Genomic DNA, 10,542 nt, shown 5'->3' with positions numbered 1-10,542 from the left:
CAAATATGTCCATGCTCTTCGTCCGATGCCTGGTCAACGGCCACCCCGGGCTGCCGACTCCTGGCCAGACCTGGAGCTCACTGGCTAATTTTAGAAATGACTTGTCGACTCAGCTGCTGCTATCACATTGGTGCAGAGGGAGGGTCGGGGGAGGGACAGGGAGGAGCAGTCAGGGAAGGGGCTGTGTGTGAGAGCTGGGGAGGGGTGCCTGTGACATTTGTCCTTCCTTCACCCCAGCTTTGCCAGCTTGCTGGGGTCTCTGCGTGGCCACCTGGGGAGACCTTTTGGGCGGGAGTGATTCCTGTGACCTGTGGCCTCGCGTGGACAAGGTATTGTCAGCCTGGGTTTTACGATGGGGACCTTAGGAGCTGATCAGCAAGTTTTAATCTTCCAGAATGTGTTTTTGGGGGCCGTGGCGGCAGGCCTCCAGCCTTTCGGTCTATTTTAGGCCTTTCTGGTGTGGACAAGCTCCGCGGCCTTCTCTGCCCGTCACTCTCTTAGTTAGAAAACAAGAGCATTTTGTGGTGGAAGAATTTTAGAACAAAGTGCTGGGGTGTAGACTCTTTTAAGGATTACTACCCTTGTTGGGACCCAGCTGTTTGCTAATAATTTTTAAAAATATGTTTAGAGTCATGAGATGACCTCCACGGTAGAATCTTAGCCGGCAGACCTCAGGGTTCTTACTTTCATCAACTACCAGTGATTTCTGGTTGTCAGTTTATGGTCAGGGAGCCAAACTCTTCCTCTTTCATCTTTCCAACCCTGTTGAGGATAATAAGCCTTAATGCTAATGATTTTTTTTTTTTTTATTCCAAAGGAAGCCATGTGCGCCGTGGGGGAGGGGGAATGGCGGTGCATGGACCACGGTTTGAATTTCATGTGGTGCTGACTTGGTCCTCCGTCCTAGAGGAGGTGTTTTCTCCGGCGCAACCTGTTCCCAGGCTTCTCTTTGAATGGAGACGTTTCACAGGCCTCGGTGGTGGCGGTGGAGGGGACAGAAAGGGGTCCGGAGTCAGGAGGACCTCGCCAGCCGCAGGCTCGGAGCCACTGCCTGAGTGCAGCTTTCCTGTTCTGGTGGCCAGATGGGAAAAGGGCCCCGGGTCCCAAGTGCCCAGACTGGCCTTGACCCGGCAGGGGACTGAGTTTCTGTCCCACGGGACCCAGAAAACTGGGCTGCTACTTTCACTTTGTGGCCAGCCAGGAAGATGCCTGCCTGGCTCAGGGCACCGGCTCCTGGAGGCTGAGGATCCCAGCCGGGCCCGACAGGATGGTGGTTCCGTGGGGACTGTCTCTGCTACTGACCAGGGTCTTCATCTCCTGTCTCTGGGCAGTTTGTCCAGGGTGGGCTGGGTGGAGGGCCTGGGTGGTGTAGGCTGAGGATGAGCGCTAGAAAATAATGACAGAGAGGAAGTGGGGAGGAGGAGCAGGTGCAGGAGGGGAACCTCCTGGTCTCCCCATGTTTGAGGGTCTCTGTGTCACCAATTAATAGCTATTTGGTGCCATCTGCACACAGGCCTGGTCACCTTGAGTAGCCAGCCTAGTTTGGGCTCTGCTGTGACCTCTCTGTGACCTTGGACAAATCCTTCCCCACCTGAGGGGGTGGGGCCAGACCACCGCAGAGGTGTCTTCCAGGGTTCAACACCAGAGCCATGCTCTCCCAAGTGCAGGTCCTTGACTACCTGCGTCTGCCTCACCCAGGGCCTTCTGAAATGCAGATTACCAGGTGCATCTCAGAACTACTAAACCGTCTAGGTGTGAGCCTGGTAATTTGCAGACTTAAAACCTCACGTTCGGTTCTGGTGCCCACCAGCGTCGGGGCCCTGGGCCAGTACAGCCACAGAGGGCGGCGGCTTAGCGCCCACCTTGCCCGAGATCATCGGGTCATTACACAAACAGGGTGTTTTATTAGGGCCTGATTATGGCAAAATGTCACAGGGGGAAAGATCAAGCCCTTCTGGTGGCATTTTGAGATAAGAAAAGAAGGCCCAAAAGCTAAGCAGAAACTTCTCTTGCCATCAAAGGAACAGAAACTCTGCCTGGGCCTCTGCAAGACCGCCATGAGATAGCCCTCCACCGGGTCCTGCTGTACCTAGCAGATAGAAACCGTGTCTGAGTGGTCCAGGTTAAGCAGCTCGTTAGTTGCTGTGGTGTATGGCATGTCCTTAATTTTTTTTAATTGATAAACTTTGTTTTTTAGAGCAGTTTTAGGCTCACAGCTAAATGGAGGGGAAGATACAGGGATTTCCCATATACCCCTGCCCTCACACAGGCACAGCTCCCCGTTTCAACACCCCCATCAGAGTGGTGCATTCGTCACAGCTGATGAACATGCACATCGTAGTCCCCCAAAGCCCAGAGTTTACATCAGGGATCACTCTTTGGTGGTTTGGTGTACATCTTGCGGGTTTGGACAAATGTATAATGACACGTATCCATCATTGTAGTCTCATATCCAATAGTGTCACTGCCCTAAAAATCCTCTGTGCTCTGCCTACTCTTCCCTCCCCTCCCTCCCTAAACTGTGGCAACCAATGATCTTTTTACTGTCTTCACGGTTGTACCTTTTCCAGAATGTTCTACACTGGGGATCATAGAGCCTGTCGCTTTTACAGATTGGCTTCTTCCACTTCATGATGTGTATTAAGCGCCACTGAGTATTTTCACGGTACCCTGGATGCTCAAATGCCATGAAATGGAATTATCTGAAAAATGCAGAACGTGGGTTTGAGGCAAGCTTGAAGGGTATTGTCAGATCCAAGCCCCTCTGTGAACAGACAGGGCAGCTGGGTCACAGAGAGGGGAGGCAACTTGCTCAAGGACATACCACCTTGTTATGATGGCACTGGGCTAAGAACGGCCCCTGCCTTCGAGGCTGGCACTTAGAGAGCCCTGTGGGCTCCCCATTTTAGGAATAGTGACCCCATTTCCCCAGTTTACCCCACCCCCAAAACCTTTTCTACCATCATTCTCCAAACCTCAAAGGAAAGGATTACATAACTTCCTATGAACAACTCCCTCTGGGGCATGATTCACGCGTCTCTGTAATTTTCTTTTTCTGCTCTGCTTCCTACTGAGCCTCTCTCCCTGATTACTTTTTAAAGAACTATAGTTTCTGGCATGGCAGGAAAGATCCTTGAGAATCGGCTGCATGGGTTTACTCAATACACAGCCACGATGCACACTCGGCAAGGCAGGAATGTCAAGGTCCAGGGTCCCGAGGGAATTTCTGTCCGCCCATGAAAGACTGAGTGCATTTTCAGCTGTGCTGGATACCAGCTGGGGTTTGAGTTTCAATTTCATGGAGGGCAACTGGATTCATTGTTGACTTGAGAGAAGAGAGAGAGAGAGAGAGAGAGAGTGTTGCCCGATGGGATGAAATGTCTCATTCATGCTGGTTATTCTTGTGAGTGCGAACAGAAGTTACTAGCCCCATTTCACAGGTCAGGAAGTGAGATTTAGAGACTTCAGTGACTTAAGGTCATGGAGACTGAAAATGATACTGGGACCAGGTGCATTTCTGCTAAAGACTTGTCTATGTATCCTAATCTAACAAGCAACATGAACTAAGATAATAAATTACACAACACTGTTGCACAGGGACAGATAACACAAACCTATTCACACCCATTACTTTGTTTAATCCAGGGGTCCCCAAACTATGGCCCCCTGAGGCTATTTATCCGGCCCCACCGCACTTCCAGAAGGGGCACCTCTTTCATTGGTGGTCAGTGAGAGGAGCACATTGACCATCTCATTAGCCAAAAGCAGGCCCATAGTTCCCATTGAAATACTGGTCAGTTTGTTGATTTAAATTTACTTGTTCTTTATTTTAAATATTGTATTTATTCCCGTTTTGTTTTTTTACTTTAAAATAAGATATGTGCAGTGTGCATAGGGATTTGTTCATAGTTTTTTTTATAGTCCGGCCCTCCAACGGTCTGAGGGACAGTGAACTGGCCCCCTGTGTAAAAAGTTTGGGGGCCCCTGGTTTAATCCATGGATAATGAAGTGGGTGACACAGTTCCAGTGTTATGGAGGAGGAAAGGGAGAATCAGAGAGGTTTATGACTTGCCCAAGAGCTGCTGAATGGCTGATGGGTCCAGGAATTTTTGTTTTTCCATCGAAGTGGATCGGCTCACTTTCTTAGTTCTATTATTGTTCTATAATTTATTGTTCGAAGCACTCTTTCCCCATACTTTGCCCTATGCCTCTCTAACATCTGGCTCTTCCAAAGTTCTATTCATATATAACAAACTGGTGGTCTAGTATGCATCATTTCTCTGAGTAACGAGAGCTTTTCTAGAAAATTAACCCCTAAGGAAAGGGTCCCAGGAGCCTCTGACTTAGAGCTGGTTGGCCAGAGATGTTCAGTAAATCCCCTCTGATCTGTGGTGTCACTTTATAAGATTTAAATAACTCCAGGTCACCTGTAGTTCGAAAATGTTAAATGGAAAGTTCCAGAGATAAACAATTTATAAGTTTAAATGCAACACCGGGCTGAGTCTTGTGACATCTTGTGTGCTCCAATCTTGCGATATAATGTCAGCAGAGGCAGTCTCTCAAAGTTCCGCTCCGTCCCCCCTTTGCCCGGTTCCTCAGGTAGTAGCTGCACAGTTACCGGGAGCTGCTGTCTCGGAAGTATCTCAGTGCTTGTGTTCAGGTCACCCTTATTTTACTTAGTAATGTCCCCAAAGCTCAAGAACAACAATGCTGGTCATTCAGGTTAGCCAAAGAAAAGTAGTAAAATATTTCCCATGGAAAGGCATGTATGTATGAGAAAAAATAGTCTGTGTGTATACTATTTGGTACTCTCCATAGTTTTAGGGATCCACCGGGGGTCTTGGAATGTATCCCCCATGGATAAGGGGGAACTACTGTGTGGGTAGCAACCTGGACTTGCTGTTGCCGGTGTAGCTGGTCGGCTGGGCAAAAGCGCAGGTAGCAACCTGGATTTGCAGTTGGCGTCTGCAGTGGAGGATGGTCTAGTGAGACGGAGCTCTTCATTTGTGGAATCCAGTGCTCTCTCCCTGTAGCTAGTGTCAGAATTGAGCTGAATTCTCAGACACTAACCAGACCAAGGGAGCCCTGGAGGTCACAACGCTAGTGGTCAGCCCTCCAGAGCACAGAATGGGCTAAAGAAGGAAGGAGGGGGGCTTCTTTTATCTAGCTCTTTACAGAAAAAAATCTGTTGACCCCTCCATCAGACAATGGTGTAGCATGCTGACTTGCAGCCGTGGGAGCCGTTACTTTCTCTGGGACTACAGAGGCGGGGGAGGGAGCTGCTGCCAGAACAGGAGAGGGTGGCGGGTGGCTGGGGCTCCCTGAAGGTACCTGTGGCGCAGGGAGGTAGCCAACCTATGGCCGCCCAGCAGGGCCGGGCTGGGAACACGGATGCCCTCTGATCCCTGCTGGCGGGTGAACCCCATTAGCTGCACCCACCTAGGAGTCAGAAGGTAGAAGAGATGGAGGATGTGTCTGAAGGGCAAACAGAAGACACACAGCTCAGGTTTGGAAGGCAGTCTTGTCCACTCTTCCGGCATCTTCCTCTCCCCACTGTCTTCCCATCCCTGTGTGCCTGGCTTCCAATATGACATCAGAGAGACATGATGCTGGGCAGCAGCTGATAATGGCTGAGCATCCTGCTCCACATTTGTCCTCACTGTGGCCAGCCCCTTGTGCCTGTCCCCACGTACCTTGTGAGCTAGCTGGGGGACTAAACACACTCATGGCCAAACTGTGGGCAAGACAGAATTCTAAGAGAAAACTGAAATGAGGAAGGACCCCATAGTGCCCTAAGACATGTGGCCAGCAGAGCAGAGTCAGGTGATGGGGGTGGTTGGGTGGAGGAGACAGGAAGCTGCAAGGGTGACTTGGGCTGGAACTCTCAGGGAAGGTGTCATGGAGGAGGTGGCTCAGCAGACTGATGAAGATGGAGGATATGAGAAAAGAATATAGCTTTTGTTGAGTAGATGCTATGGGCCGGACAGTGACAGAGTCAACGCTGGGAGGCCCATGTGCTCTAACGGCCATGAGCACAGCCTCTGAAGTCAGACCAACTGGGTCCAGAGGCAGCTCCACCATTACCTGTGTGGGAGCAAGGCTCCCACCCTGCCTGAGTCTCCTGAGATGGGGCTACTCACAGAATCCCCCCTGTAAGTGGGCAGCTGGGAAGAGCAAGTGACACGATATGTTAAGTTCTCGGTACAGGGCAATGCAGGGATCTTAGTGGTACTATTATCGATAGATCTGCTTTGTTGCCTCCCTTCCTGGATAGGAGGGTGGAGATCTCATGGCCCAGCAGGAGTAGGAATTTAGGCATCCAGGTCACCTGCACTCACTCCTGTGTGACCTTGAGCGACTTGAACCCCCATCTCCAAACTATGACACACTCAGCCCCATGACTAACACCAAACAGATAATAAGTAAATATCAGTGCACACCCGTCCCCACTCATGAATGTACCTACTTGAGCTAATTTCCTAAGGTTCTACAACATGCCACGAGGACTCGGGTTGCCTCCAAGCCCCACCCCGGAGGCCCCAGATTGGCCTTCTCCTATTATCACCAGCGTGGAACTGAGCATGCCTGGGAGGAGCCAGGCACACCTGTGGGTGGGTCTCAGCTTGACCTTGCTGGGTGACTTGAGATTAGATAAGTACCTCAACTTTTCTGAGTCACTGTCTGCTTAATGGGAGTGATGAAAGCCATGTGGTGCTGCTGTCTTGAGAATTAAATGTGACAACAGATTTTTAAGAGAATTCCAGGTCCAGGAGGAATTTAAGGGGGCTAGGAACAATTTAGGGGTAAGGAGCTATCTCAGTGCTTGGCACATAGGAGGTTCTCCCTAATGTCAGTGAATCACTCTGGGATGGGTCTCTATGCAGCTTCGACCATGGTGTCAAATGAAAATAGTGATTCAGAGTAGTTAACAGTGCTCAAACACCTGCTTAGTATGTGAGTGTCCTCCTCCCACTTAACAGCTGAGAAAACTGAGGCTCAGAGAACTTCCTAGGGTCCCACAGGGTAATATGGTGGCAGGACAGGAACTTGACTCATGATAACATGTGGTCCCCTATGTGCAAATGCAGACAGCACAAGAGGACATCAGAAATCCCTGCCACTGACTTGCTGCCAACTACCTTCTCTGTCCCTTCTCAGTGTCACTCCTAATTATTAATATATTTGATCATTCACTCATCCATTCAACAAATATTTGTTAAGCGATAAGAATGTGTTCTGGGCTCAACAGAACAAATGGAAATTGTGCCCCTTAGGCCATGTTTAGCAGGGAGAGTCAAACTAAACAAACAAACAAACAAAATACATAGCATGAAAGACAGTGATTAAATGCTGCAGGGAGTCCTAGAATAGGGTGGGAGGGGTGAAGGGCGATGCTGCGATTTAAATAGGATGGCAAAGGAGGAATCACTGAGAAGGTGATTCTGAGCAAAGACTTGAAGGAGGTGGAGATGTGAGCCATGCACAAGGAAAAGCATTCGAAGCAGAGGGAACAGCATGTATAAAGCCTTGAGGTTGGAAACCTGTATGGAAGGTTGCAACCAGGAGGTCGGTGTCACTGAAGTGGAGAGGCAAGGGAGAGAGGCGTGAAGGCAGGTGGTCATGAGGGCCTGGAGGCCTCTATAAAGACTTGGCAATTTGTTCTATGAGACAGGTGAGGTCCCTGCAGGACTGGCCACTGTGTCAGTACTGGCCACTAGGTGGGTGACGGGAAAGCCTTGAGGGTCCCATGGGGTCACTCACATCCAGCATGTGTGTGTGGAAAATGGTTTCAAGCTGTCCCTGGGGTTGCCTTTCCTTTCACCAGCCTCCCTCACCCTTTAGGGGAGACTCAAGACTTTATACCATGAATTCTGAGCTTCTGGGGCCTCCTCATGGGCTTAAAACAGCAGCTGATGAGGCAGGTGTGAATTTCAGGTCTGGAAGGGAGTGTGGTGGTAAGAACACTTGCTTAAATTAAGGCTTGACAAAGCTGCCCGGTAGGCTTGGCTCTGGGCCCCGGGGTCAGTGGGGCTGGCCTGGCGCCTCTGAGGGACAGGATGCGGGGAGTGAAGGACAGACAGTGAGCTCCTTCTCACTGCCATCCATGTCCTCTGGGAACGGCCCGCAGGCCCGGCTGAGGACAGCCTGGACGGACAGCCAGGACTCCCCCCTCTGGAGCCTTGAAGCTGAGGGTGATTCTTGGGAAGCAGCCACTGACCAAGCCAGGCCTGGGCTGGATGGGAAGGGGGGCTGAGGCCAGGGCAGCCACCTCACGTCAGGCCTATTCATAACCCGGGCTCCGCTCCCCAGGCGCGTAGGTGGATTCTGGCTGTGCCGGCACTCTGCGGCTCCCGTGCTTCCCAGGGGGGTGAGTGGGGAAGGGTCTTTGGCTTCCTCCTCTCCTGTAGCCCCTTTCCCCAGAGATCTGGCCTTCTGCAGATCATTTTCCTCTCCCATGCCTTTGCAGGCCGAAGAGCCCACATTGTGGGGCTTTTCCTTAAGCCAAGCAACATGGCTGTTTGCACTTGGACACGTTTCCAGGGTTTTCTCATGGCGCATGTGACCTCATCAGAGCTGAAAGCTTCTTGGATTTTTGGATCTTGAGATTCCCTCCACGCTAGGCTCTGTCGGAGTGCTGTGGTCTCAGCTAGTGTTGTCCTGATAAACGTTTGACGGCCAGCTCCTTGAGTAAAAACTGCCCAGCAGGCGGTTATAAGCTGCTAACGGGGCACCACCAGGCGCAGAGTTGGGAAGGGATGCACACAGTGAGTTCTCGAGAGATGAGAACTGATTTTAACATGCCCTGGGGTCCTGCCAGGGCCGCTTCACCAGCTTCCGGGATGTGCTGTCGTCCCTGCGTGAAGAGGGTGCGCTTTGAACGCTGCGGAAGGCATCTCTGTATGCCTAAGTCATGAAAGTGGTAACTCAGAGGCTGAAAAGCGTTCCAGCACTCTTGGATGACAGTGACTCTGACAGCGAGGAGTGGGGTGGCGTCTTCTAAAAGGGGGCTGGGAGGGATCTTGAGGGACAATGCCCTCTGAGTTACAAGGGAGAGAGGAAAGAGACTTATTCCAAGATCTTGGTTGTTTATTTGCACATTTTGTATGGTTTTTGTGTGTGCAGTTTTGCACTGTGCTTTTCTTCGTTATAAGGCAACAAGAACTCCCCACCTTCCTCAAGTTACTTCCGATGCTTCCTGCAAGCCTCCTGCCCTGCAGGTTGGGTGGGAAATAGTGCAGCCACTTTGGAAAACCAGCTGGCCCTTTCCCAACAAGTCATAAACATAAAGTCATCCTGTGACCTCGCCATGCCACTCTTCAGAATCTGCCTAAAGGAAGTGGAAGCAGATGGGCACACTAAGATTTCCAGGACTGTTTCTAGCAGCATTATTCATAATGGGCCCACATTGGACACAACCCAAGTGTCCATCAACTGGTGAATGGAGAGCCAGAGATGTGGCCCCTTCATACAATAGAACACTGTTTAGCAACACAGAAAGGCTTGAGCACTGATGTAGACGACAATGTTGATGAACCTCAGAAACATCATGCAAAATGAAAGGAGCCAGACGCACTTTCTGATCCCATTTATATCAAATGCCCAGAAAGGGCAGGCTATCGCAGGAGAAAGTCCAAGACTGGTTGCCTGGGGCTGAGGGTGGGAACAGTGAGTGACTTCATTCACATGGACGTGAAGGGTCTTTTGGGGGTGATGGGATTGTGGAGATGGTTGCAAAAATCTTCTACATTTATTTTTAAGACTACATTTGTCAAAAATCATCAAATTACGTAGTTAAAATGGGCAAATTTTATGCCTGGAATAGTGTTTATACCCCAATATAGCTATCTTAACATGTTTCCTAGATACCCTTTCAGTGAATTCATAATATGTCTTTGAGTTAGATAGGCTTTAATTTATTTGACATTCTCTAGTTATTGGACACTTGGGTTGTGTCTTTATTTATTTACTTTTTTGGCACTACAGTCAGCACAGTGATGACATTTTCTGGTTTAGGATTACTTCCTCAAACTCGTTTTCAGAAGAGGACTTTTTTAGGCCAAAAGTTATGAACATTTGATACTGCTCGCCATAGGATGCTAAATAAGCCACATTGTCCCCCCAGAGTGCTGGGTCAATGAATTGCCTTAATCCAAGTGACCCTTTCCTCATTTGCATAGTCAACCTGTGCAGCCAGCTTCTCCCTCACAAATGGGAAAGGCACTGTTTTATGGTATCATAAGTCAGGGTGGTGGCTGTCCTTGGGGGAACAGTCACTAGAAGGAGGCATGAGGGAGGGTCAAGGGGGCTGGCTGTGGCCTGTTTACGTTTTGAATGGAGATTTGATTTACATAGAGTAAAATATTCAATCTTAATTGTACAGGTAGATGGATATTTACATAAGCTGTTTTGTGTAGTCATCCCCTAGATCAAGATACAGGACATTTCTTTATTTTTATTCTTAAAAAACTTTATTTAGAAACTCTATAGGACATGTCCATCACCTCAGGAGGTCCCCTGGTGCCCCTTCCCAAACCGAGCTAA

General features: G+C 49.8%; 1 protein-coding gene across 1 annotated transcript in view; it reads left to right on the top strand.

Annotated features, from left to right (window-relative positions):
* The first annotated feature begins 200 nt into the window (after window positions 1–200).
* Window positions 201–10,542, top strand: part of MYO18B (myosin XVIIIB) — a 232,770-nt gene continuing 222,428 nt past the window's right edge. Inside the window, exon 1 of the mRNA XM_066370610.1 lies at window positions 201–329. The gene's annotated coding sequence lies outside the window, so the exon portion shown is untranslated. The remainder of the gene's footprint in view (window positions 330–10,542) is intronic.

This window comes from Saccopteryx leptura, chromosome 2 (genome assembly GCF_036850995.1).
Source record: "Saccopteryx leptura isolate mSacLep1 chromosome 2, mSacLep1_pri_phased_curated, whole genome shotgun sequence".
Lineage (NCBI taxonomy): Eukaryota > Metazoa > Chordata > Mammalia > Chiroptera > Emballonuridae > Saccopteryx > Saccopteryx leptura.
The sequence above is the reverse complement of the archived record's forward strand: the minus strand, read 5'-3'. Positions and strand labels throughout refer to the sequence as shown.